General features: G+C 42.6%; 1 protein-coding gene across 1 annotated transcript in view; it reads left to right on the top strand.

Annotated features, from left to right (window-relative positions):
• The first annotated feature begins 16730 nt into the window (after nucleotides 1-16730).
• cxxc5 (CXXC finger protein 5) overlaps nucleotides 16731-25495 on the top strand; it is a 120396-nt gene continuing 111631 nt past the window's right edge. The window contains exon 1 of the mRNA XM_033029452.1: nucleotides 16731-16752. The gene's annotated coding sequence lies outside the window, so the exon portion shown is untranslated. The remainder of the gene's footprint in view (nucleotides 16753-25495) is intronic.

Genomic DNA, 25495 nt, shown 5'->3' with positions numbered 1-25495 from the left:
TAGAATAGCCTGCTCTCTCGTTGGTTCCTCTACATGTTGGTTTAGAAAACTATCCCGCATGCATTCCAAAAAATCCTCTTCCTCAGCACCCCTGCCAATTTGATTCACCCAATCTATATGTAGATTGAAGTCACCCATTATAACTGTTTTTCCTTTGTTGCACGCATTTCTAATTTCCTGTTTGATGCCATCCCCAACTCCACTACTACTGTACACAACTCCCACTAGCGTTTTCTGCCCCTTAGTGTTTCGCAGCTCTTCCCATATCGATTCCACATCCTCCAAGCTAATGTCCTTCCTTTCTATTGCGTTAATCTCTCTAACCAGCAATGCGACCCCACCTCCTTTTCCTTTCTGTCTATCCCTCCTGAATATTGAATATCCCTGGATGTTCAGCTCCCAGCCTTGGTCACCCTGGAGCCATATCTCCTTTATCCTAACTATATCATAGTCATTAATAGCTATCTGCACATTCAACTCATCCACCTTATTACGAATGCTCCTTGCATTGAGACACAAAGCCTACAAGCTTGTTTTTACAACACCCTTACCCCTTATAAAATTATGTTGAAAAGTGGCCCTTTTTGATTTTTGCCCTGGATTTGTCTGCCTGCCACATTTCACCTTGCTACCTATTGCTTCAATCCTCATTTTATACCCCTCTGTCTTTCCGCTCACACATTTAAGAAACCCTTTTCCTTTAACCATCCTCGACTATCTCATTTGACACCCCACCCCCCATATTCAGTTTAAAACCACCCGTGTAGCAGTGGCAAACCTACCTGCCAGAATGCTGGTCCCATACCTGTTAAGATGCAATCCGTCCCTTTTGTACAGTTCCCCCTTACTCCAAAACAGATACCAGTGATCTAAGAATCTAAACCCCTGCCCCGTGCACCAGTTCCGCAGCCACACATTCAGGTCCCATATCTCCCTGTTCCTCTCGCCAGCACGAGGAACTGGAAGCAAACCGGAGATAACAACCCTGGAGGTCCTGCTTTTCAGCATTTTTCCGAGTTCTCTAAAGTCACGCTGCAGAATATTCACCCCCTTCTTTCCGACATTGTTTGTGCCGACATGCACTACCACTTCTGGCTGTTCACCTTCGCCCTTGAGGATTTTCTGCAATCTGTCCTTGACATCCTGGATCCTGGCACCAGGAAGGCAGCACACCATCCTCGAATCACGTCTGTTGCCGCAGAAACCCCCGTCCGTACCTCTCACAATGGAGTCTCCCACTACAATGGTGTTTCCTGACGTTGGCCTATTTGGTTTTGGCTCAACAGCCCTATTTGCTTCGCAAGCCAGTCCTCCGCTCAGTGTAATAATGTCTTCTGTCCCGACAGCTTCTAAGTGGGTGAACCTGTTCACAAGAGGTACAGTTGGAATATGATATAGTTGGAATTACGGAGACATGGCTCCAGGGTGACCAGGGCTGGGTGCTAAACATGCAGGGGTATTCGATATACAGGAAAGATAGACAGAAAGGAAGAGGAGGTGGGGTTGCATTGCTGGTTAAAGAGGAGATTAATGCAATAGCAAGGAGACTGGATACTGTAGAATCGGCTTGGATACTGTAGAATCGGCATGGGTAGAACTGCGAAATAGCCAGGGGCAGAAAAAAATTGTTGAAGTGATATATAGACCACTAAACAGCAGTAGGGAGGTTGGGAATAGCATCAAGCAGGAAATTAGGGATGCGTGTAGCAAAGGTACAGCGGTTATCATGGGTGACTAATCGACATATAGATTGGGCCAACCAAATTGGTAATGCGGCTTTTACACGGGGCGACTTGACGCAAGAGTTAACCAGAGTTCAACATCGTGGGAACCTCGTGCGATAACAGTGCGGCATTCGTGGACCACCGTGGACCACCGTAGCGCTAACGGCAGGTCATCGTGTAACTTGGTCACTCGGGAGAAAATTCAAGAAAATTGGAATTTCTCCAAGAGTGACTTGTACACTTGTGGTTGAGTATTGCAACATTATATGAACGTAGTGGCCAGTGCGATATCCGTGCGATATCCGTAATAACTCTTGCGGGTACCGTGGGAACTCCTGCGAACGGTGAACCCGGAAGCTGGACAGAGGGGACAGAAGGTGATTAAAAAAGGTGGTCTCAAAAGGACACATGGGAACATGTGTCCTTCGAGGACGTCCCACCTAATTGTCATTGTTGGATAATCTTTTTAACAGGAACACTTGCAGAGATGGCTCCCAGAAAATCTCAAAGGAAGGGGGAAAAGCGGGTCAGAGATGTTTTTGCCATGCAGGAGAATGAGGAGGAGACGCAGCAAGAGAGACAGGTGGAGAGGCAACAGGAGATGCCACAGATAACACTGCCTGTGGGCTCCTTGGAGCAGGGAGAGGGTGAGCAAGGTGCAATTCAGATTGCCTCCCCAGTAGCCGTTGTAGGAATAGCCTCTACAGACGCTTATGTAAAGGGAAGATGGCAGAAGGTAAAGCCATATAACTTCACCAGGGAACAAGAGGGGGAACTTGTAGAATGGTTCCAATTTAACAAGATTCTGTACGATAAATCCAGAGAGGATTATAGAAACAGGGAGAGGAAAAGGAACCTGCTGGAGACGAAGGCTGCCGAGTTTCCCGAGTGCTCATGTGAGTTTATATAACGATATATAAGTTCATCAAGAGGAGAACCATTTAATGTTATCCAAGATTTTAAAACATACATTGCTATTGATGTAAAAGTTCTGTGTTTGCAGTAAACTTAAACTTCTCTTATAAGTCTGTCTGCCTGCCCTGCAGCTGCAAAGTAAAAAAGTCGCAGACAGCTTTTACACCCTCTGTGTTTGAAGTTTAAAGAGCCATAAAAAGAATTATGCATGAGGGCAGGCAATTCTCACTTGTAATGCTTGCCTTTAAAAAGGCCATCTGTATTTACCAACTTGTGCTCAGGTATCCAAGAAGCACAAGAAATAGCACATTAAATGCGGAGGGCAGGCTCTATTTACTGTTCAGAACTTTTAATATAACGGAATACATCCAATGCTTGAAGTTCTATTTAATTCCACCACTCTACGTCTCCAAATGAGCCGATTCAACCAAGGGAGGATATATATAGTGTGTGAAAAAAAAAGTTACATCATTTGTGTCACGTGTAGTTCACGATGTTCATTCAAGATTTAACGCGACTGCTCGGGAAACGGCCAAGTAACTCGCACGAATAACATAAATGCCGAGTACCGTGGGAACTCTTTATCTACTGCCGTTATATCGTGCGAGACTCGTGCTGGACCACGACCTCTTCACTCTGGTGACATCTTGCGTCAACTCGCCCCGTGAAAAGGGGGTTTAACAGTGCTGAGGAGGAGGATTTCCTGGAATGTATACGAGATGGGTTTTTAAACTAAAATGCAGAAGAAACGACTAGAGGGCAGGCCATCCTAGACTGGGTATTCTGTAACGAGGAAGGATTAGTTAACGATCTTGTCGTGCAAGGCCCCTTGGCAAACAGTGACCATGATATGGTGGAATTCTTCATTAGGATGGAGAGTGACATGGTTCATTCAGAGACTAGGGTCTTGAACTTCAATAAAGGAGACTGAATTTATGAGTCTGGAAATTGGCTAGGATAGACGGGCAAATTATACTTAAAGAGTTGCCAGTGAAAGTGCAATGGCGAATGAACTCCAGAAATTGTTCATCCCTGCTTTGCGAAAAAATAAAATTGGGAAGGCTGCTCAACCATGGCTGACGAGGGAAGTCGAGGATTGTTTTAAAGCCAAGGAAGAGGTATATAAATTGGTCAGAAGAAGTGGCAATCCAGAGGACTGGGAGAAATTTTAGAACTCAACAGAGGAGGAAGAAACCATGAAAGAAAGCTTGCGGGGAGTATTAAAACTGACTAAAAGTTTCTATATGTATAGGAAAAGATTAGTGAAGATGAAAGTAGATCCCTTACCGTCAGAGACACGTGAATTTATAATGGGAAACAAGGAAATGACAACAATTAGACGAGTACTTTGGTTCTGTCTTCATTAAGGAAGATACAATCTCCCGGAAATACTAGGGGACTGAGGATCTGTAGGGAGGAACTGAAGGGAATCCATATTAGTCAGAAAATGGTGTTAGGTAAACTGATGGGAATGAAGGCAGATAAATCCCCAGGGCCAGATTGACTGCATCCCAGAATACTCAAGAAGGTGGTCCTAGAAATCATGGATGCATTGGTGATCATTTTCCAATGTTTCCTCGAATGGATCAGTTCCTGTGGACTGGAGTGTGGCCAATGTAGCTCCACTTTTTAAGAAAGGAGGGAGAGAGAAAACGGGGAATTATAGACCAGTTAGCCTCACGTCAGTAGTGGGGAAGATGCTGGAGTCAATTATTAAAGATGTTATAGTAGCGCATTTGGAAAGCAGTGACGGGATCGGTGAAAGGCAGCATGGATTTATGATGGGGAAATCATGCTTGACTAATCTTTTAGAATTTGAGGATGTAACAAGTAGAATGGATAAGGGAGAGCCAATGGATGTGGTGTATATGGACTTTCAAAAAGCCTTTGACAAGGTCCCACACAAGAGATTATGTGCAAATGTAGAGCACATGGTATTGGGGGTAGGGTATTGACATGGATAAATAACTGGTTGGCAGACAGGAAGCAAAGAGTAGGAATTAACAGGTCCTTTTCAAAATGGCAGGCAGTGACTAGTGTGGTTCCACAAGACTTGGTACTGGGATCCCAGTTGTTTACAATATAAACGATTTAGACGAGGGAATTGAATGCGACATCTCTAAGTTTGCGGATGACACAAAGCTGGATGGCAGTGAGAGCTGCGAGGAGGATCCTACGAGGCTGCAGGGTGACGGACAGGTTTGGTGAATGGGCAGAAGCATGGCAGATGTAGTATAATGTGGCTAAATGTGAGGTTATCCACTTTGGTGGCAAGAACAGGAAGGCAGATTATTATCTGAATGGTGTCAGATTAGGAGAAGGGTGGGAGCAACGAGCCTGGGTGTGCTGGTACATCAGTCACTGAAAGTAAGCATACAGGTACAACAGGCAGTGAAGAAAGCTAATGGCATGTGGCTTTCATTGCAAGAGGATTTGAGTTTAGGAGCAAGGAGGTCCTACTGCAGTTGTACAGGGCCCTGGTGAGACCTGGAGTATTGTGTGCAATTTTGGTCTCCTAATTTGAGGAAGGACATTATTGCTATTGAGGGAGTGCAGCATAGGTTCACCAGGTTAATTCCCGAGATGGCGGGACTGACATATGACGAAAGAATGGGTCGTCGACTGGGCTTGTATTCTCTGGAATTTAGAAGGATGAGAGGGTATCTTATAGAAACATATAGAATTGTTAGATGACTGGACAGGGTAGATGCAGGAAAAATGTTCCCAATGGTGGGGGAATGGAGAACCAGGGTCACAGTTTAAGAATAAGGGGTCAGCCATTTAGGACTGAGATGTGGAAAAACCTTTTCATCCAGAGAGTTGTGAATCTGGAATTCTCTGCAAAAAAAGGCAGTGGAGGCCAATTCACTGGATGTTTTCAAGAGAGAGTTAGATTTAGCTCAGGGCTAAGGGAATCAAGGGATATGGGGGAAAAGGCAGAACGGGGTACTGATTTTGGATGATCAGCCATGATCATTTTGAATGGCAGTGCTGGCTTGAAGGGCCGAATGGCCTACTCCTGCACCTGTTTTCTGTTTCTATGACATTGATATCTACTGAAATGCTGTGAGATGAGTACAAATACCTGGAAAACACAAAAAAGTGAAATACGCTCACTTTATCTTTTTTTCTAGCTTCTGATTGTGATTCCTTTAAATATTACCATTGAGACCTTGATAACATATTAAAATGTTTTCACCTATGAAACTCCATATAAATGACACACAGTTTTTAATATTTTGACTACTGGTCTGGCACAGCCATCTTTCCAATATCAGTTTTCTTTCTCAGTGGTAAGTTTGTGTTTCTGTAGTTTCACATTTTAGCCACTAGATGACATTGTTTGGAAATAAATTTCTTCCCATTTAAATTTTTCATTTCATAAAATGTTAATTTTCAAAATTTTAAATGTAAAAATATGAAATTGCATTCCAAAGCAGCCTTGTACATCAATTAAAAGATCCATTTATGTCTTTTAATGCCCTTATTTTTTTAAAAATCAGCTTTTTTCACAATCTCCTGACCACCATTCCACAGCAGAGTTACAGGTAACATCTAATTTGTTGCATTTCCAGAGAAATTTTGCACTTTAACCATTATACAATCTCGGCATGTATAGAAATTGAAGGGTAGGCCAATGTTACTGGGTCTTTCGTAGATTTGGATGCTTATCATTTTCCCAAGAGGCATTGAAGAAACTAAAGATGAATTCAGCATGTGGTGATCATTGTCTTTTGTGCTTTGCAGCTGCTTAAATCAGGCAGCAGCATTAGGTAAGAAAATGTGAATTGTACATCCTATTTGGGAATAGTCGTTACTTTTGTCATTAACCTACACTGTCGGTGTACCTTTTGGGATGCAGAAGGAAACCCGAAGAAAGCCATGTAGTCACAGACTTGGGCAGCAATGTCAAGAACAAACTCTGTTCTCTGGTGATGAGGCGCCTCGTTCAGGCTACTCTTGAAACCCGTACTTGCCTATAAGTGGAGATATCCAATACCTATTCTTGAGTACTGCATACTTTGCATTTTAATCATTAAAACTGTGAAGGGAGAAAGTGCTTTAATTAAAAGGTCATAAAGATATTACCAAGTTTCAATGTCAAATGTATACTTGTATTTAAAATTTACTTAACGTGGAAGCGTTTTAAAAGACCAAACCAAGCCAGTGAGCACTATATTCCATTTTCAGTTGTATGCTCCTTTTCCACTGGGACATGTTTCTTCATGATTTCTACTTCACCCAGACAGCCTCAAACTTGAATTTTGCTCACTGCTTTCTCTTTTTTTGCCACCTTATATGGGGGGGAAAAAAGTCAAATTGAGTATTATGTGGAGAGGTGTGACCATGCATTTTGATAAGAATAGATAATCATTGTAGTGGGAGACTCCATTGTGAGAGGTACGGACAGGGGTTTCTGCGGCAACAGACGGGATTCGAGGATGGTGTGCTGCCTTCCTCGTGCCAGGATCCAGGATGTCACGGACAGAGTGCAGAAAATCCTCAAGGGCGAAGGTGAACAGCCGGAAGTGGTAGTGCATGTCGGCACAAACGATGTCGGAAAGAAGGGGATGAATATTCTGCAGCGTGACTTTAGAGAACTCGGAAAAATGCTGAAAAGCAGGACCTCCAGGGTTGTTATCTCCGGTTTGCTTCCAGTTCCTCGTGCTGGCTAGAGCAGGAACAGGGAGATACGGGACCTGAATGTGTGGCTGAGGAACTGGTGCACGGGGCAGGGGTTTAGATTCTTAGATCACTGGTATCTGTTTTGGAGTAAGGGGGAACTGTACAAAAGGGACAGATTGCATCTTAACAGGTGGGGGACCAGCATTCTGGCAGGCAGGTTTGCCACTGCTACACGGGTGGTTTTAAACTGAATAAGGGGGGTGGGGTGTCAAATGGGATAGTCGAGGATGGAGTTAAAGGGAAAGGGTTTTCATAAATGTATGAGCGGAGAGACAGAGGGGTGTAAAATGAGGGTAGAAGCAATAGGTAGCAAGGTGAAAAGTAAGTGGCAGGCAGACAAATCCAGGGCAAAAATCAAAAAGGGCCACTTTTCAACATAATTGTATAAGGGGTAAGAGTGTTGTAAAAACAAGCCTGAAGGCTTTATGTCTCAATGCAAGGAGCATTCGTAATAAGGTGGATGAGTTGAATGTGCAGATAGCTATTAATGACTATGATATAGTTGGGATCATGGAGACATGGCTCCAGGGTGACCACGGCTGGGAGCTGAACATCCAGGGATATTCAATATTCAGGAGGGATAGACAGAAAGGAAAAGGAGGTGGGGTAGCGTTGCTGGTTAGAGAGGAGATTAATGCAATAGAAAGGAAGGACATTAGCTTGGAGGATGTGGAATCGATATGGGTAGAGCTGCGAAACACTAAGGGGCAGAAAACGCTAGTGGGAATTGTGTACAGGCCACCTAACAGTAGTAGTGGAGTTGGGGATGGCATCAAACAGGAAATTAGAAATGCGTGCAACAAAGGTAAAACAGTTATAATGGGTGACTTCAATCTACATATAAATTGAGTGAATCAAATTGGCAAGGGTGCTGAGGAAGAGGATTTCTTGGAATGTATTCGGGATAGTTTTCTAAACCAACATGTAGAGGAACCAATGAGAGAGCAGGCTATTCTAGATTGGGTATTGAGTAATGAGGAAGGGTTAGTTAGCAGTCTTGTTGTGCGTGGCCCCTTGGGCAAGAGTGACCATAATATGGTTGAGTTCTTCATTAGGATGGAGAGTGACATTGTTAATTCAGAAACAAGGGTCCTGAACTTAAAGAAAGGTAACTGAGGGTATGAGATGTGAATTGGCCAAGATAGACTGGCAATTGATTCTTAAAGGGTTGACAGTGGATATGCAATGGAAGGCATTTAAAGACTGCATGGATGAACTACAACAATTGTTCATCCCAGTTTGGCAAAATAATAAATCAGGGAAGGTATTGCATCCATGGATAACAAGGGAAATCAGGGATAGTATCAATACAAAAGATGAAGAATACAAATTAGCCAGAAAAAGCAGCCTATCAGAGGACTGGGAGAAATTCAGAGTCCAGCAGAGGAGGACAAAGGGCTTAATTAGCAAAGGGAAAATAGATTATGAAAGAAAACTGGCAGGGAACATAAAAACTAACTGCAAAAGTTTTTATAGATATGTAAAGCGAAAAAGATTAGTTGAAACAAATGTAGGTCCCTTGCAGTCAGAAACGGGTGAATTGATCATGGGGAACAAAGACATGGCAGACCAATTGAATAACTAGTTTGGTTCTGTCTTCACTAAGGAAGACATAAAGAATCTGCCGGAAATAGCAGGGGACCGGGGGTCAAATGAGATGGAGGAACTGAGTGAAATCCAGGTTAGCCGGGAAGTGGTGTTAGGTAAATTGAATGGATTAAAGGCCGATAAATCCCCAGGGCCAGATAGGCTGCATACCAGAGTACTTACGGAAGTAGCCGCAGAAATAGTGGATGCATTAGTGATAATTTTTCGAAACTCTTTCGATTCTGGAGTAATTCCTGAGGATTGGAGGGTAGCTAATGTAACCCCACTTTTTAAAAAGGGAGGGAGAGAGAAAACGGGGAATTACAGACCAGTTAGTCTAACATCGGTAGTGGGGAAACTGCTAGAGTCAGTTATGAAAGATGGGATAGCGACACATTTGGAAAGTGGTGAAATCATAAGGCAAATTCAGCATGGATTTATGAAAGGTAAATCATGTCTGACGAATCTTATAGAATTTTTCGAGGATGTAACTAGTAGAGTGGATAAGGGAGAACCAGTGGGTGTGTTATATCTGGACTTTCAGAAGGCTTTCGACAAGGTCCCACATAAGAGATTAGTATACAAACTTAAAGCACACGGTATTGGGGGTTCAGTATTGATGTGGATAGAGAACTGGCTGGCAGTCAGGAAGCAAAGAGTAGGAGTAAACGGGTCCTTTTCATAATGGCAGGCAGTGATTAGTGGGGTACCACAAGGCTCAGTGCTGGGACCCCAGCTATTTACAATATATATTAATGATTTGTACGAGGGAATTGAATGCAACATCTCCAAGTTTGCGGATGAAACGAAGCTGGGGTGCAGCGTTAGCTGTGAGGAGGATGCTAGGAGGCTGCAAGGTGACTTGGATAGACTGGGTGAGCAGATGCAGTATAATGTGGATAAATGTGAGGTTATCCACTTTGGTGGAAAAAACAGGAAAGTAGACTATTATCTGAATGGTGACCGATTAGGAAAAGGGGAGATGCAAAGAGACCTGGGTGTCATGGTACACCAGTCATTGAAAGTAGGCATGCAGGTGCAGCAGGCAGTAAAGAAAGTTAATGGTATGTTAGCATTCATAGCAAAAGGATTTGAGTATAGGAGCAGGGAGGTTCTACTGCAGTTGTACAGGGTCTTGGTGAGACCACACCTGGAGTATTGCGTACAGTTTTGGTCTCCTAATCTGAGAAAAGACATTCTTGCCATAGAGGGAGTACAGAGAAGATTCACCAGACTGATTCCTGGGATGTCAGGACTTTCATATGAAGAAAGACTGGATAGACTCTGCTTGTACTCGCTAGAATTTAGAAGATTGAGGGGGGATCTTATAGAAACTTACAAAATTCTTAAGGGGTTGGACAGGCTAGATGCAGGAAGATTGTTCCCGATGTTGGGGAAGTCCAGAACAAGGGATCACAGTTTAAGGATAAGGGGGAAATCTTTTAGGACCGAGATGAGAAAAACATTTTTCGCACAGAGAGTGGTGAATCTCTGGAATTCTCTGCCACAGAAGGTAGTTGAGGCCAGTTCATTGGCTATATTTAAGAGGGAGTTAGATGTGGCCCTTGTGGCTAAAGGGATCAGGGGGTATGGAGAGAAGGCAGGTACAGGATACCGAGTTGGATGATCAGCCATGATCATATTGAATGGTGGTGCAGGCTCGAAGGGCCAAATGGCCTACTCCTGCACCTAATTCCTATGTTTCCAAAATGATAGAGCCTACACCTGAGTGAAGTTTGGAGGTATGCAAGTATTCTAGGGCATGAATCTCACAAAGTCCAAGTCTTAACAAGTAGTTAAGACAAATTTCAGATTGGCAGCTATTGCAAGGGGCTTCTTCTTAGGCCCCCTTCGGCTGACCAGGATGTTATTCCCTATATGGAAGACGCCTGTGCGTGACTTTGTTTAGACTGATGCACAGACAGCCACCCCACGGTCCTTGACAGATCTGGGTCAGGATCCAGTGGCATTGAATCCAAGACCGGAGACGCATTTCTGCTGCAGCCTTCATATAACCATATAACAGTTACAGCACGGAAACAGGCCATCTCGGCCCTACAAGTCCGTGCCGAACAATTATTTTCCCTTAGTCCCACCTTCCTGCACTCATACCATAACCCTCCATTCCCTTCTCATCCATATGCCTATCTAATTTATTTTTAAATGATACCATCGATCCTGCCTCCACCACTTCCACTGGAAGCTCACTCCACACCGCTACCATTCTCTGAGTAAAGAAGTTCCCCCTCATGTTACCCCTAAACTTCTGTCCCTTAATTCTGAAGTCATGTCCTCTTGTTTGAATCTTCCCTATTCTCAAAGGGAAAAGCTGGTCCACATCAACTCTGTATATCCCTCTCATCGTTTTAAAGACCTCTATCAAGTCCCCCCCTTAACCTTCTGCGCTCCAGAGAATAAAGACCTAACTTATTCAACCTTTCTCTGTAACTTAGTTGTTGAAACCCAGGCAACATTCCAGTAAATCTCCTCTGTACTCTCTCTATTTTGTTGACATCCTTCCTATAATTGGGTGACCAAAATTGTACACCATACTCCAGATTTGGTCTCACCAATGCCTTGTACAATTTTAACATTACATCCCAGCTTCTATACTCAATGCTCTGATTTATAAAGGCTAGCATACCAAAAGCTTTCTTTACCACCCTATCTATATGAGATTCCACCTTCAAGGAACTATGCACGGTTATTCCCAGATCCCTCTGTTCAATTGTATTCTTCAATTCCCTACCATTTACCATGTACGTCCTATTTTGATTTGTCCTGCCAAGGTGTAGCACCTCACATTTATCAGCATTAAACTCCATCTGCCATCTTTCAGCCCATTCTTCCAAATGGCCTAAATCACTCTGTAGACTTTGGAAATCCTCTTCATTATCCACAACACCCCCTATCTTGGTATCATCTGCATACTTACTAATCCAATTTACCACACCTTCATCCAGATCATTGATGTACATGACAAACAACAAAGGACCCAACACAGATCCCTGAGGCACCCCACTAGTCACCTGCCTCCAACCCGACAAACAGCCATCCACCATTACCCTCTGGCGTCTCCCATTCAGCCACTGTTGAATCCATCTTGCTACTCCTGCATTTATACCCAAGTTGAACCTTCTTAACCAACCTTCCATGAGGAACCTTGTCAAAGGCCTTACTAAAGTCCATATAGACAACATCCACTGCTTTACCCTCGTCAATTTCCCTAGTAACCTCTTCAAAAAATTCAAGAAGATTAGTCAAACATGACCTTCCAGGCACAAATCCATGTTGACTGTTCCTAATCAGACCCTGTTTATCCAGATGCTTATATATATTATCTCTAAGTATCTTTTCCATTAATTTGCCCACCACTGAAGTCAAACTAACAGGCCTATAATTGCTAGGTTTACTCTTAGAACCCTTTTTAAACAATGGAACAACATGCGCAGTACGCCAATCCTCGGGGACTATTCCCGTTTCTAATGACATTTGAAATATTTCTGTCATAGCCCCGGCTATTTCTACACTAACTTCCCTCAATGTCCTAGGGAATATCCAGTCAGGACCTGGAGACTTATCCACTTTTATATTTTTCAAAAGTGTCAGTACTTCTTTTACTTTGAAACTCATAGTATCCATAGCTACTCTACTAGTTTCCCATACCTCACATAATTCAATATCCTTCTCCTTGGTGAATACCGAAGAAAATAAATTGTTCAATATCTCCCCCATCTCTTTTGGCTCTGCAGATAGCTGTCCACTCTGTCTCTCCAATGGACCAATTATATCCCTCGTTATCCTTTTGCTATTAATATAGCTGTAGAAACCCTTTAGATTTACTTTCACCTTACTTGCCAAAGCAACCTCATATCTTCTTTTAGCTTTTCTAATTTCTTTCTTAAGATTCTTTTTACATTCCTTATACTCCTCAAGCACCTCATTTACTTCATGTTGCCTATAATTATTGTAGATCTCCCTCTTTTTCCGAACAAGATGTCCAATTTCCCTTGAAAACCAGGGCTCTTTCCAATTTTTACTGTTTCCTTTCAACCGAACAGGAACATAAAGATTCTGTACTCTTAAAATTTCCCCTTTAAATGTCCTCCATTTCCCTTCTACATCCTTCCCATAAAACAAAATGTCCCAGTTCACTCCTTTTAAATCATTTCGCATCTCATCAAAGTTAGCCTCTCTCCAATCAAAAATCTCAACCCTAGGTCCAGTTCTGACCCTCTCCATAATTATATTGAAACTAATGGTATTGTGATCACTGGACCCGAAGTGCTCCCCAACGCATACCTCCGCCACCTGTCCCGTCTCATTTCCTAACAGGAGGTCCAGCACTGCCCCTCCTCTAGTAGGTACCTCTATGTATTGCTGCAAAAAACTATCCTGCACACATTTTACAAACTCCAAACCATCCAGCCCATTTACAGAATGTGTTTCCCAGTCTTTGTGTGGAAAGTTGAAATCTTCCACAATCACTACCTTGTGCTTACTACTAATATCTGCTATCTCCTTACATATTTGCTCTTCCAATTCTCGATCCCCATTTGGCGGTCTATAATACACCCCTATAAGTGTTGCTACACCTTTCCCACTTCTCAGTTCCACCCAAATAGCCTCCTAAATGAGCCCTCCAATCTATCCTGCCAAAGCACTGCTGTAATATCTTCCCTGACAAGCAATGCAACACCTCCACCTCTTGCCCCTCCAATTCTATCACACCTGAAGCAATGAAATCCTGGAATATTTAGTTTCCAATCACAGCCCTCCTGCAACCATGTTTCACTGATCGCCACATCATACTTCCAGGTGTCTATCCAGACTCTAAGCTCATCCACCTTTCTTACAATGCTCCTAGCATTAAAATATGCACATTTAAGAACCCCCCCGCCTCTTATTCTCTGTTTATTTCCTTTTTCTTCTTTCTCCTCTTGTGTCCGAGTGCTTCCTTTTTCTGCTTCCTGCCTCCCATTCTGTCTACTAGCTTTCTCTATTTGAGTCCCTCGCCCCAACCATTCTAGTTTAAAGTCTCCCCAGTAGCCTTTGCAAATTTCCCCGCCAGGATATTGATCCCCCTCGGGTTCAAGTGCAACCCATCCTTTCTGTACAGGTCCCACCTTCCCCAAAAGAAGTCCCAATGATCCAGAAACTTGAATCCCTGCCCTCTGCACCAGTCTTTCAGCCACGCATTTATCTTCCACCTTGCTCCATTCCTACTCTCACTGTCGCGTGGCACAGGCAGTAATCCTGAGATTGTTACCTTTTTGGTCCTTTTCCTTAACTCTCCTCCCAACTCCCTAAATCCTCCCTTCAGGACCTCTTCCCTTTTTTTACCTATGTAATTGGTACCTATATGTACCACGACCTCAGGCTCCTCTCCCTCTGATTTCAGGATATCTTGGATGCTTTGAGACACGTCCGAGACACATCCGCCTTCCCAGACATTGTGACGCTCCAATAAGGTCCGCCATCATCCTCCTCCGCCTGTTCCACCGTTGAGGTCTTGGTTGGATTGCTTTTTGTCAAGGACCTCCCCCTCGACTTTACCGCCATGGGTGGCCCTCCCTGGAGCATAGCTCCAGACTGCATCGCTCTCAGGATCTCAGGTCCACACAAGCTTCTTCACCACGACAAGGTGACAATCCATGGAGAAGTGCAAGGGGGTTGGAGTTTAAGAATAAGGAGGTTTTGCTACAGTTGTGCAGGGTTTTAGTGGGGCCATACCTCAATTGTGCTTATTTTTGTATTCCTTACCTAAGTATTGGAGGTAGTCCAAAGGAGATTTGCCAGGCTAATTTCTGGAATGAGAGGGTTGTCCAATCATGACAGGTTAGATGAATTTGATTTTTGCGTTTCAGCATATGGAAGAACCAGAAATGAGCTTAATCACATATCCAAGATCCTATTGGATTTTGACAGGGTAGATTTTGAGATGTTTCCACCAGTGAGTGTCACAAACATGGAGACATAGCTACAAAATAAGGGGCCAGTCATTTAAAATTGTGATGTGTGGAAACTAACTTCTCTCGGCAGGTAGTGAACCTTTGAAATACTCTGACCTTGAAGGAGGGGAAAACCAGATCATTAGATTCATTTACAGCCAAGATAAATGTTTGAAAGATGAAAAATTAAGATGTTATACGAGAATGTTGCCCGAACCGTCTGCGACCCATAGCGCTGTTGCCATAGCGTTTAAAGCCCATAACGCTAGTGCTATATTTAGAAACCATGACTCTGCAGCCGACAACGCTCTGTTGTAACCAAAGATCTTATAGCAGAGCTATAAGATCTTTGGTTGTAACCAAAGATACTAGAGGAGCTATCTTTGGTTTAAACCTTTTAAACCTAGTATGTAGCGCCGTGTATTGCTTTACACGCCAGTCTGCGACTGATAGCGCTTTGTTCCCGTAGAGGGGAGGAGGGCTTGTTTCGATGCAGTCTTAATAAATGTCGAGCTCTAATCACCATAGCAGGCCTGACTTGATAAATATTTGCAGTACAGTACTTTTTAATTTCAGACTTGCACAATTGCTGTATCATGCATTGGTGGTTAAAATTTGATACAATTATTTCCATTGTACGCTTTGATGGTTATACCAATAAAAATATCAAAGTCGATCACTAAAAAGATCATAAATAATAATGTGAGTAGCCACTAAAGTTAGAGGTACAGTACTATAAAATCCAGAGGGTAGATCAATGACCTTTCATCCTAGAGCAGTAAAATTAGTAGGTTCAGTCATAAACTCAGAAGCCTACATGATGAGTTGAGTCATCGGGTAAACGTCACCTTGAAATTTAAGCAAGTGCAGTGTTTGCTGGTATAGTAGTCATTTTATCTTTCCATGCTATATTGTGTGGAAGTGCAATCATGATTTTCAAAGATGTATAGGATTTGGGAATTAATTTTAAATGTCTAGTATTCACCGAGGAAGATGAGGTAGCTAGGCAACTAAAAACGTGTATTTAACTTGTATAGGAAGGAACTGCAGATACTGGTTTACACCGAAGATAGACAGAAAATGCTGGAGCAACTCTGGGTCAGGCAGCATCTATGGAGAAAAGGAATAGGTGAAGTTTCGGGTTGAGAGACCCTTCTTCAGTCTGAGAGTCACGAATGAGGGAAACTAGAGGTGGAAGAGAGTAGGGAAGAAAAGGCAAAGTACGATAACATTTTGCAAGAGATAGAAGTGCACAAGACAACGACCAACACAGTTATAAATTATCCTTTCTTGTGTATTCCTTGTACCTAATCATTCTTCAGCATCTATCCTTTGCTGCCCAATTGGCATTTCAGTTGCAGCTGGTCTTACATTTGGGCCTCACCCACCTACGATTTTTACTCGTCTACCAGCCTCTCACTCCTGCAATATTTCTTAAATCGGTCTCTTTGATTTCCTGGCATGATCGCACTCCACTTACACAATCAGCGTTTGTTTTGGTTCGAGTCCCAGTTCGTGTAGTTCCTGATATAGCCTTGCATGTTATAATAAAGATTTTGAAAGCGAAATAGCCAAGAAGAAATGAACGGATTGCACAACTTTTCCATCTGCCTATGGTAATTCGAATTTCACTGTACCTTAAATTCGTACAGGTGACAATAAAAACTGGCCTTGCAACCTAAAACAATATTCCACCTATTTCTGTTGTCAAAAAAAAATGCTTGTACAGAGGGGTCATAAAGTGGGCAATGGCTGGGCCAGTGCTGTGTAGATGGCGAGTTGACGTGGGGACAGAGTGGCTGCAGGAACACAGAGCGGAACTAACGGTGCCACCGGGGCGCATTCCGGGCTCTTTAGTCGCCGAACAGCGGCCATGGCTGAACCGAGAGGTAAGGGTTGCGGTTGGTCCTGTCCGAGAGGAAGGGCGGGTCTGTCGGGGTCAGGTCCTTTTGACGCTCCGCCCTCATGTTAAATTCCGCCCGGGTCGGCGGAGAGAAGGCGCCGGCCTTCGGCTAAGCGTGGGTGGAGGTGTCTGTCGTCGCCGTCGCCGTGGGACAATGGTGTCCCTGTCCCTGTCCCTCTGGGCTCTCGTCCCTTTACTGCTGCAAAATATGACACTAACCTCAACCTTGAACAGCCCCCCCTTCCAATGCAGTAAACACAATTATCTCACGTTTTCTTCTGAGATCATGAATGCACAAATTACGGCGTTTTGTTAGCAGTGAATTTGATATGCATAATTACAATGATTCTGATTTTGCTTGGAGGAAAAATAAATGCACGTTTTGTTTTCTTTTCCTTCAAAAATGGCTCAGAGCGGGGCATTGAATTGGAAGAAACAAATAGTGGGGATCTACTTGATATAATGCATAAGGCAGCAAATAATGCAGGGCAAAGCATTTTAGAGAAGCTTTACCATTACTAAACCTGATTAAACTCACTGGATAACGATAGGTTATAATTCAGATGATAAACAAGAAAATTAAACTAAACTTCATAGAGACTTGAAATAGGAAATATTGGCCAAGTGTTTAAGAAAATACAATTTGCAATATACATACTGATATTAATGTTCAAAATCATTTCATACACTGCACTGCAAGACTTTACCATGAATTTATGATGCTTAGCATCTGATTTCTAGTTCAAATCACAGTTGAAAACAACACACTGGCCTTTTTTGGGGTTTCAAAACGATCAAATATGTATCAAAACGATCAAAGGTGTATTTTGGTTTTGAGTATATTTTGCTGCATTATCTAGTAATGGATTTATTTTAAAAATAAATGTTTGACATTTGAAGGGATGATCTCACTTAAAATATGAAATACTAATATGTTTGGCAAATGAAAGAAAATGTACAACTTCTTTACTGGAAAACTATGTTTAATTTCCTAAGGGCAATCTGAACTGTGTTATATTTAAGTTCCCTTAAATTGCTATTTTCCAATTATAGCTCGCTGGATAGTGATTCCATTTGGACTAGGTATTGGAGTGATGGTTAGTGGCTATTTTCTGTATCATCATACCAGACATAGATTATTGAGGAACAGAAGAGTAAACCCAGCAATCGACAAATATGTTGCTGAGGTAGTTCACAACTTGGATGTAGAAGATCTGAGTGATACAACGAGTTTCTGTAGGTGTTGGAGATCAGACAAGGTTAGTGATTTTTGTCATTTCAGATCCAATAGAAGTAATAATAATAATAATGGATGGGATTTATATAGCGCCTTTCTAATACTCAAGGCGCTTTACATCGCATTATTCATTCACTCCTCAGTCACACTCGGTGGTGGTAAGCTACTTCTGTAGCCACAGCTGCCCTGGAGCAGACTGACGGAAGCGTGGCTGCCATTCTGCGCCTACGGCCCCTCCGACCACCACCAATCACTCACACACATTCACACACAGGCAAAGGTGGGTGAAGTGTCTTGCCCAAGGACACAACGACAGTATGCACTCCAAGTACAAGGGGTAAGTGAAAATGTATGATGGAGTAGCGTGCAGTGTTGACAGCTTTGCCTTAATCTGGCAGAGATGCTTTTGTAGGCAATCTAACAAGACGAGCTGCACAGTTTGGTCTGTTGTTTTATACAAACTTGATAGTCAAGAGTGTTTTATTGTCATATGCCCCAGATAGAACAATTAAATTCTTACTTGCTGCAGCACAACAGAATATGTAAACATAGTACACTGTAAATAATTGGATAAACGAGAGAGAGAAAAAAAAGCTCAGTGTGTACATATACACCTCACAAGTACACACACACACTCACTCAAAAAACAAAGGAGATGTGCACATGGATCGCGGTGCTGTAAATTTACCCTTTCCAACAGTGGTCACACTAGAGCAAAAAGTCTTTCATGACCAATTAAAAGATTATTTTTTTAAACCTTTACTGCAACTGAACCAACTTTTCATTTTGTGGAAATGGAGAAAAGGTGCAGCATTTAGAAAATTCCAGGTTAGCCCACAATAGTTTCAGATCCTTTAAAATAGATTTTTATGAAGTTCAATGTATTATTTGATATTTATTTGCTCCTTTAACAATATTGAGCAAACATTTTACGACTAACAAGTATGTGTGGAATGTGTAGGAAGGAACTGCAGATGCTGGTTTAAACCGAAGATAGACACAAAGCTGGAGTAACTCAGTGGGACAGGCAGCATCGATGGAAAGAAGGAATGTGTGACGTTTTGGGTCAAGACCCTCGTCAGACTGAAAGTCACGGCAAAGGGAAATTAAAGATAAAACCAATGAAGTTTGGCTGAGATTTACAGATTGATTTTTTTTTTCTCCCTCTATATTTTGAGTTTTGCCTGAACCCATTTGGGTTCACAAGTTTTTCTGGTCTGGGTAAAATATATCTGAATCATGCTGAATAATAAAATAATTGTTCTTTTAACCGCCCATATAAATACAGGTTTAATACAACTCATCCACCAGGTCTTAAAGGCTTAACTGGAGTAGAACAAAATGTTCCCAATGCAGCAATCAGTCTTTTCCTTTACTTCCAATATCGGAATACTACCTCTTCCCATGATAAAGTGGATCCTGGCCTGCAGTTACTGTTATGGTACAATTCCAGGAGTCAGATTCCCAATCCAAATCCACATGCTGGTGTAGCACACTACATTATTATATTACAAGTCAAGTCAAGAGAGTTTATTGTCATGTGTCCTAGATAGGACAATGAAATTCTTGCTTGCTGCAGCACGACAGAATATTTTAGGCATAAATACAGATCAGATCAGATCAGTGTGACCATATACCATAGAATATATATATATATACACACACATAAATACACAGACAAAGTGCAATAGGCTGTTGTTGATCATAGTTTGTTTGAAGTTGTGTTTAATAGTCTGATGGCTGTGGGGAAGAAGCTGTTCCTGAACCTGGATGTTGCAGATTTCAAGCTCCTGTACCTTCTACCTGATGGCATTGGAGGGATGAGTGTGTGGCCAGGATGGTGTGGATCCTTGATGATGCTGGCAGCCTTCTTGAGGCAGTGCCTCAAAATTATATTCTTATTATAAGAATAAAGAAACATCTCTGTAGTTTGAATGTATTCTATCAAATCCAGGACTGTTCATGTTATCCCATCCCAGTTGCTCATATCAACAGGTTATTCCCTTTTATGATATCCAGAAACACACGCTGTCACACTGTTGACTTGTGCCTTTTTAGATGGCAGAGAGGCTTTAAGGCATCAGAGGTGTTCATGTGATAATATGTATGACTGGACCAGTTGAGTTTATGGCGACTCCCAGACTGTTGTTAGTAAGGAAATCAGTAATTTGTGTCACTTGTTACTTATTAGCTCATGCTTGAATTTGTATAAACATATACTTCAGGCTTTTCTTTTATATTTCAGCTTGTTGAAAAGTTTAGCACTCACACTAGGGGGTTCACACTTTTGCTCGGAAAGTTTTTGGTCTTTTTTGATTCATCATGAGTTAATCCTTTTTTGTTGTTCAATGTATCAGGCTGCAAATGTTGCTGGTATATAAACTAACAGGACCATATCACCTTCCTTTGCTGGAAGAAAAAATTCCAACCTTACCAAAACATTGATAAAAAACGTATTTGTCCTTGAGATCTGCTATCTTTAAAGCAAATTGTCTTGCTGCAGCATTCATTTCCGCTATAGTATTGCTACACTTTTACGAATGTATATGGTCCAGGATCTCAAATTATTATTTCAGCGTTCTGACCCACCTGTATTGAGCCACACAATGTGGGCCTGGTTGTTTCAATGATGGCGCTATTGCCTTTGCTCTATAATGTTGATCCCCTGTTCCTGAATATTTTGAATTTACCTTAAATGTCTGAGTTTCTTTTGACATGTGGTTTGTGTATATCAAAAGATGATCTTTGCTCTTTCTAATGATGTATTTGTGGCTATATATTTACTACCAAATAATTTTAATTGTGCTGCAGTCTCTGGCTCATTCTCTTAATTCTCAATATACTATTTACTTACCTCCATGATAAACAAAATCATACCATATCTGTTATGCTGCCAATTATTTATCTTTCTAGTCCTCTTTTAGATTATACAGGTGCACAACCTTTTATCCGAAAGCCTTGGGACCAGACACTTTTCGTAATTCAGAATTTGTCGGCCTTCGGAATGGAAATTTTTTAGCGTAGATTTTAATGGCTGGCTCAGTGGTAGAGTGCTCGGCTCATATCCGCAAGGTCGCGAGTTTGCGCCTTGATCCCGGCAGTTACTCGGTCGCGAGTTTGAGTCTTCAATGTCGTTTTTTCTTGCAGAATAAATGTCTGTATGAAATGCAGTGTAGGAGAGGTGTACTGACTGTGTGGGCAGAACTTTGGAAGTGATTGCCCACCAGTCTAAAAAGCCGCTGTGTCTCCCTGTCCCTGGGATAGCAGGGGGCGATCAAACAGCACAATACCCCCCTCCCCCTCCAACTCCAGAGGAATCCGCTCCCCGATGGGCCGCTACGGCGACAAGTGGCAGTTTGCCCACAACCCGAGCTGCGCCCCCTCATCCGCCACCCCAAGAACAAGACGTACCTTGCACACCATCAGCTTCTGCCCCTACGTGTTCCTCTGGAGTTGGAGCGGGGCTGGGCTGGAGTTGCTGCTGGCTGTGGGTCTCTGGGATCTCCGTGCTTGCAGTGGGCCTGGGGGTTGGTGTCCCGTTGGTCCTGACATCTCCGGCCACCCCCCTGGACTGGAGCTGAGACTGGGAACTGTACCGCCCTTGCCCCCTCCCTCTGCAACTGCAAACAACCCCACTCTCCTGCAAGGGCGGTACAGTTCCCGGAGGATGGCAGGTGGCCGGAGACGTCAGGACCAACAGGAACCCGCTCGCCGATGGGCCCCTACGACGCCCCGAGTTGCGCCCCGTCATCCGCAACCCAGGTTCCTCTGTAGTTGGAGCGAGGCTGGGCTGTTCTGCTGTTGGCTGTGGGTCTCTGGGATCTCCGTGCTTGCAGTGGGCCTGGGGGTCGGTGTCCCGATGAGGGGGCGCAGCTCGGGGAACGGCTTCTGGTGGTCCTGATGTCTCCGGCCAGTTTGCAGTTTTCCTCTGGAGTTGGAACGGGGCTGGGCTGCTGCTGGCTGTGGGTCTCTGGGATCTCCGTGCTTGCAGTGGGCCTGGGGGTCGGTGTCCCGTTGGTCGTGACGTCTCCGGTGACTGGCACTGACCTGCTGGTATCGCCGACGTGAAGATACTGCAAAGTCCCCGCGCCGGTGCAATGAGCGGGGAGCTGGAGAGGGGAGGGAAGGGGTCACACACATGGCCGGGAAGCAGAGGGATGTAGGTGGGGTGAAATTGAAGGGAGCGACAATCTGCTGCTGCCTGCCCGCTGAGTTAAAAAGTTCCCACGCAAGACTCACGATACACTGTGTATCGTGAGTCTACCGTGGGAACTTTTTAACTCAGCGGGCAGGCAGCAGCATATTGTCAATTATTAACCCTCCCGCGCAATATACCCTCACCTTCTCTTTTATGAATGGGGATTTAGTTCCCCTTTCTGCGAGGACCGACCGGAGGTTCCGCTGTCACCTCTGCGGGCCGCCCTCGGTGAACGTTTTCAAGGACCTTTCTTCAAGGACCGAAAAAATGTCCGCTATTCGGAGGTTTTCGTTATTTGGATCTTCCGATAAAAGGTTGTGCACCTGTACTGTCATAATTTAAGTAAGCAACATTCCTTTTACAGTTTAATGCCTCACTGACTTCTTTATCTTCTAATCCCTTTGTGATGTTCAAAATGTTGTTTATTTCTATTGTTCATGTAGCTACTTGTAAGTGTAATCAACAGTTGCTGCCTCTTAGTTTTTAAATACAACACTTCATATTTTGTTTCTTGACATCCTTGGTCACTTTAGTTGTTCTCAAACCAAGTAGAACTCTCGTGATTTTGGCTTTTACTGCTTTAAATTTATTTATTTATTTGAACCAAACAATTATTTTTATCCATCAACAATTTGTTACTGTCGATAAATCTAAAATTCATCCATAACTTAAATATAAATTCTACCTGGAACAAACATCTTCCTGTATTTCTAATGCACTCTTGAACAGGTTGCAAGAAACATTTCTTTGTCTGCAATGCAGTAACTTGATCTTATTTCTCTTCACCTGTGCCCTCCGGTGTTTATCTTCAATGCCTCACTCAATTTGTACATTAGTTTAGTTTAGAGATACAGTGCGGAAACAGGCCTTTCGGCTCAGAGTCCGCGCCGACCAGCGATCCCCGTACACAGGCACTAAACTGCTCACTAGGGACAATTTACAATCTTTACAGACACCAATTAACCTACAAATCTGTACGTATTCGGATTGTGGGAGGAAATCGGAACACCCGGGGAAAACCCATGCAGTCACGGGGAGAACATACCAACTCTATACAGACCGGTCAGGATCGAATCTAGGTGTCTGCGCCTGTACGGCAACAACTCTACCACTGCACCACCCCTACTGCTATGAATTGCATCCTTTCATGTGTAATTGAGCATAAACTGGTTGAAAACTTGCGTCATTGTAATAGCATATCATTGATGTATGTAATATTTAAGGTAAAGAAATACGAGGGAATTACAGCAGGTATGACGTGTTATCTCTTAATATCATAATTTATTGGGACTGTTGGATTTTGCCAGAGATCTTTGCACAAAAATGTTGAACAGCTCATTATCACAACCATGTCCATTAGAAATTGAGTTTATGAAATGAACAATCCTATGGTCACCAAAGCCACTTAAAACATTACTCTAGGGCACAAGAATTACACTATTCACTTTCTCAGTATGCCTGAGAGCAACTGCTGACTTGTAGAAACTTCACTGAAATCTTAAACCTCTTAAATAACAGACAGATTGTAATGAGAAACCTGAAAATTTCTAACTACTAATATTAATAATTCTGCTTATGCACGCAGATTGTAGCCAGTGATGAAATATGGCTGGTAATCAAATGCAAGTTCTGGACTGGGTGATGTGGGCAAAGGTCATAAAAAGTCGTATGGTTCCAGATTTTGTTACACTTAAATGGCATTTCCAGTAAATACCAAGTACATTTCAGGAGACCGCACGAGTTAAATGTCACTCTCGACACTAATGTGTTTTTAAGATATCCATCCATAGACTGAATTGTTGGTGTTTTGGAGATGGAATCCACAGAGAGATCATAGTAGATTTGAAATGTGGCCATTTAATCACTAATATTGTATTAAACACTGCTGACGAGCTTGAGCCATGTTTTATCAGGAGTAACAGAACTTTTATTGGTGCATTGTCACAATTAGTACTCTGGTGCTGGTAAATTAGGTTTATAAATGTGGAGGTTGGGGCCTTTTGAACAAGTCAATGCTACAAATTTCTTTACAATGGAAAATTAAAAAATACCTTAAAAATATTTTTATCTTTCATTAGAATCATTTTACGATACTAGTCTATATTTCCTTTAAGTGGTTTTATTTTCCTCCTTTCTTTTACTTTGTATTTAACACTCACTTTTTTTCATTATTTTACTTAAATATGTTGTGGCTGTAAAGGCCAGATAGAAGCTGGATATGTTTCAGTGACTGACTCACCACCCGACTCCCAAAAGCCTTTTGGCCTGCAAGGCATGTCAGCAATCAGCTGAAATATTTTTCCACTTTTTCGTAGCTCTATTAAAATTCAAGATTCAGTCATCCAGGAATTCTCGTACGCCAGATTAAATCCACAATCCATCCACCATTATGGATGGGGCGCGTACTGTGAATAAGATGTACTGGTCGTAAATTGCCAGGAATTCTTTAGTAGCTTTTCCCAACCTACAAGCTCTACTGATTAGAAAAATACGTGCAGAAATTGCAAAGGCAGCACCAAACCAAACGCTTTCTGGACTTTGAAATGCAGCTTTCAGCCTTCATCCTCACTGCTACTATTCTGGAACTCCATGGAGACAACATGACTGCAAGAACAGGAGCAGTTGAGGAATGTAAATCTCCTGTCTCCATTTATTAGGACAATTAGGGATAGCAACACTCTGCAGTTTGATATTAAGTTGATAAACAAAATATCAGAATTAATTTACTCACTCAATGTGATTGACAGAGTAATATTGTATAGCTGCATTATTAAACAAGCTAGGGTCCTGAAAACCATACCACTGGATATCTATCCAGGATCTAGTCAACTTATGACATTTGTCTTCTTGTAGCCATGCCAAAATATTAGTTTAGGGAACATTGTTTCCTGAAGTTATTTTTATAATGACATCTGAAATAGTTTAAATTGAGTGCACAAAACAGTTATAAATGCACGGTAGACAAAAATGCTGGAGAAACTCAGCAGGTGAGGCAGCATCTATGCAGCGAAGGAAATAGGCAACGTTTCGGGCCGAAACCCTTCTTCAGACCGAAATGTTGCCTATTTCCGTCGCTCCATAGATGCTGCCTCACCCGCTGAGTTTCTCCAGCACTTTTGTCTACCTTCGATTTTCCATCATCTGCAGTTCCTTCTTAAACAGTTATAAATGCACAGTTGTTTCCAAGCCATTTTCAAAACAAGCAGCTGTGTCATTTATTAATAGGAACAATCTTTACTAATGAATAACACAATGCATTTGTGATGCAATGTGAATGATGACTTTTCTCGAGTG

Source organism: Amblyraja radiata, chromosome 11 (genome assembly GCF_010909765.2).
Source record: "Amblyraja radiata isolate CabotCenter1 chromosome 11, sAmbRad1.1.pri, whole genome shotgun sequence".
Classification (NCBI taxonomy): Eukaryota; Metazoa; Chordata; class Chondrichthyes; order Rajiformes; family Rajidae; genus Amblyraja; species Amblyraja radiata.
Note: the sequence above shows the minus strand (reverse complement) of the source record. Positions and strands in the feature narration are given on the sequence as shown.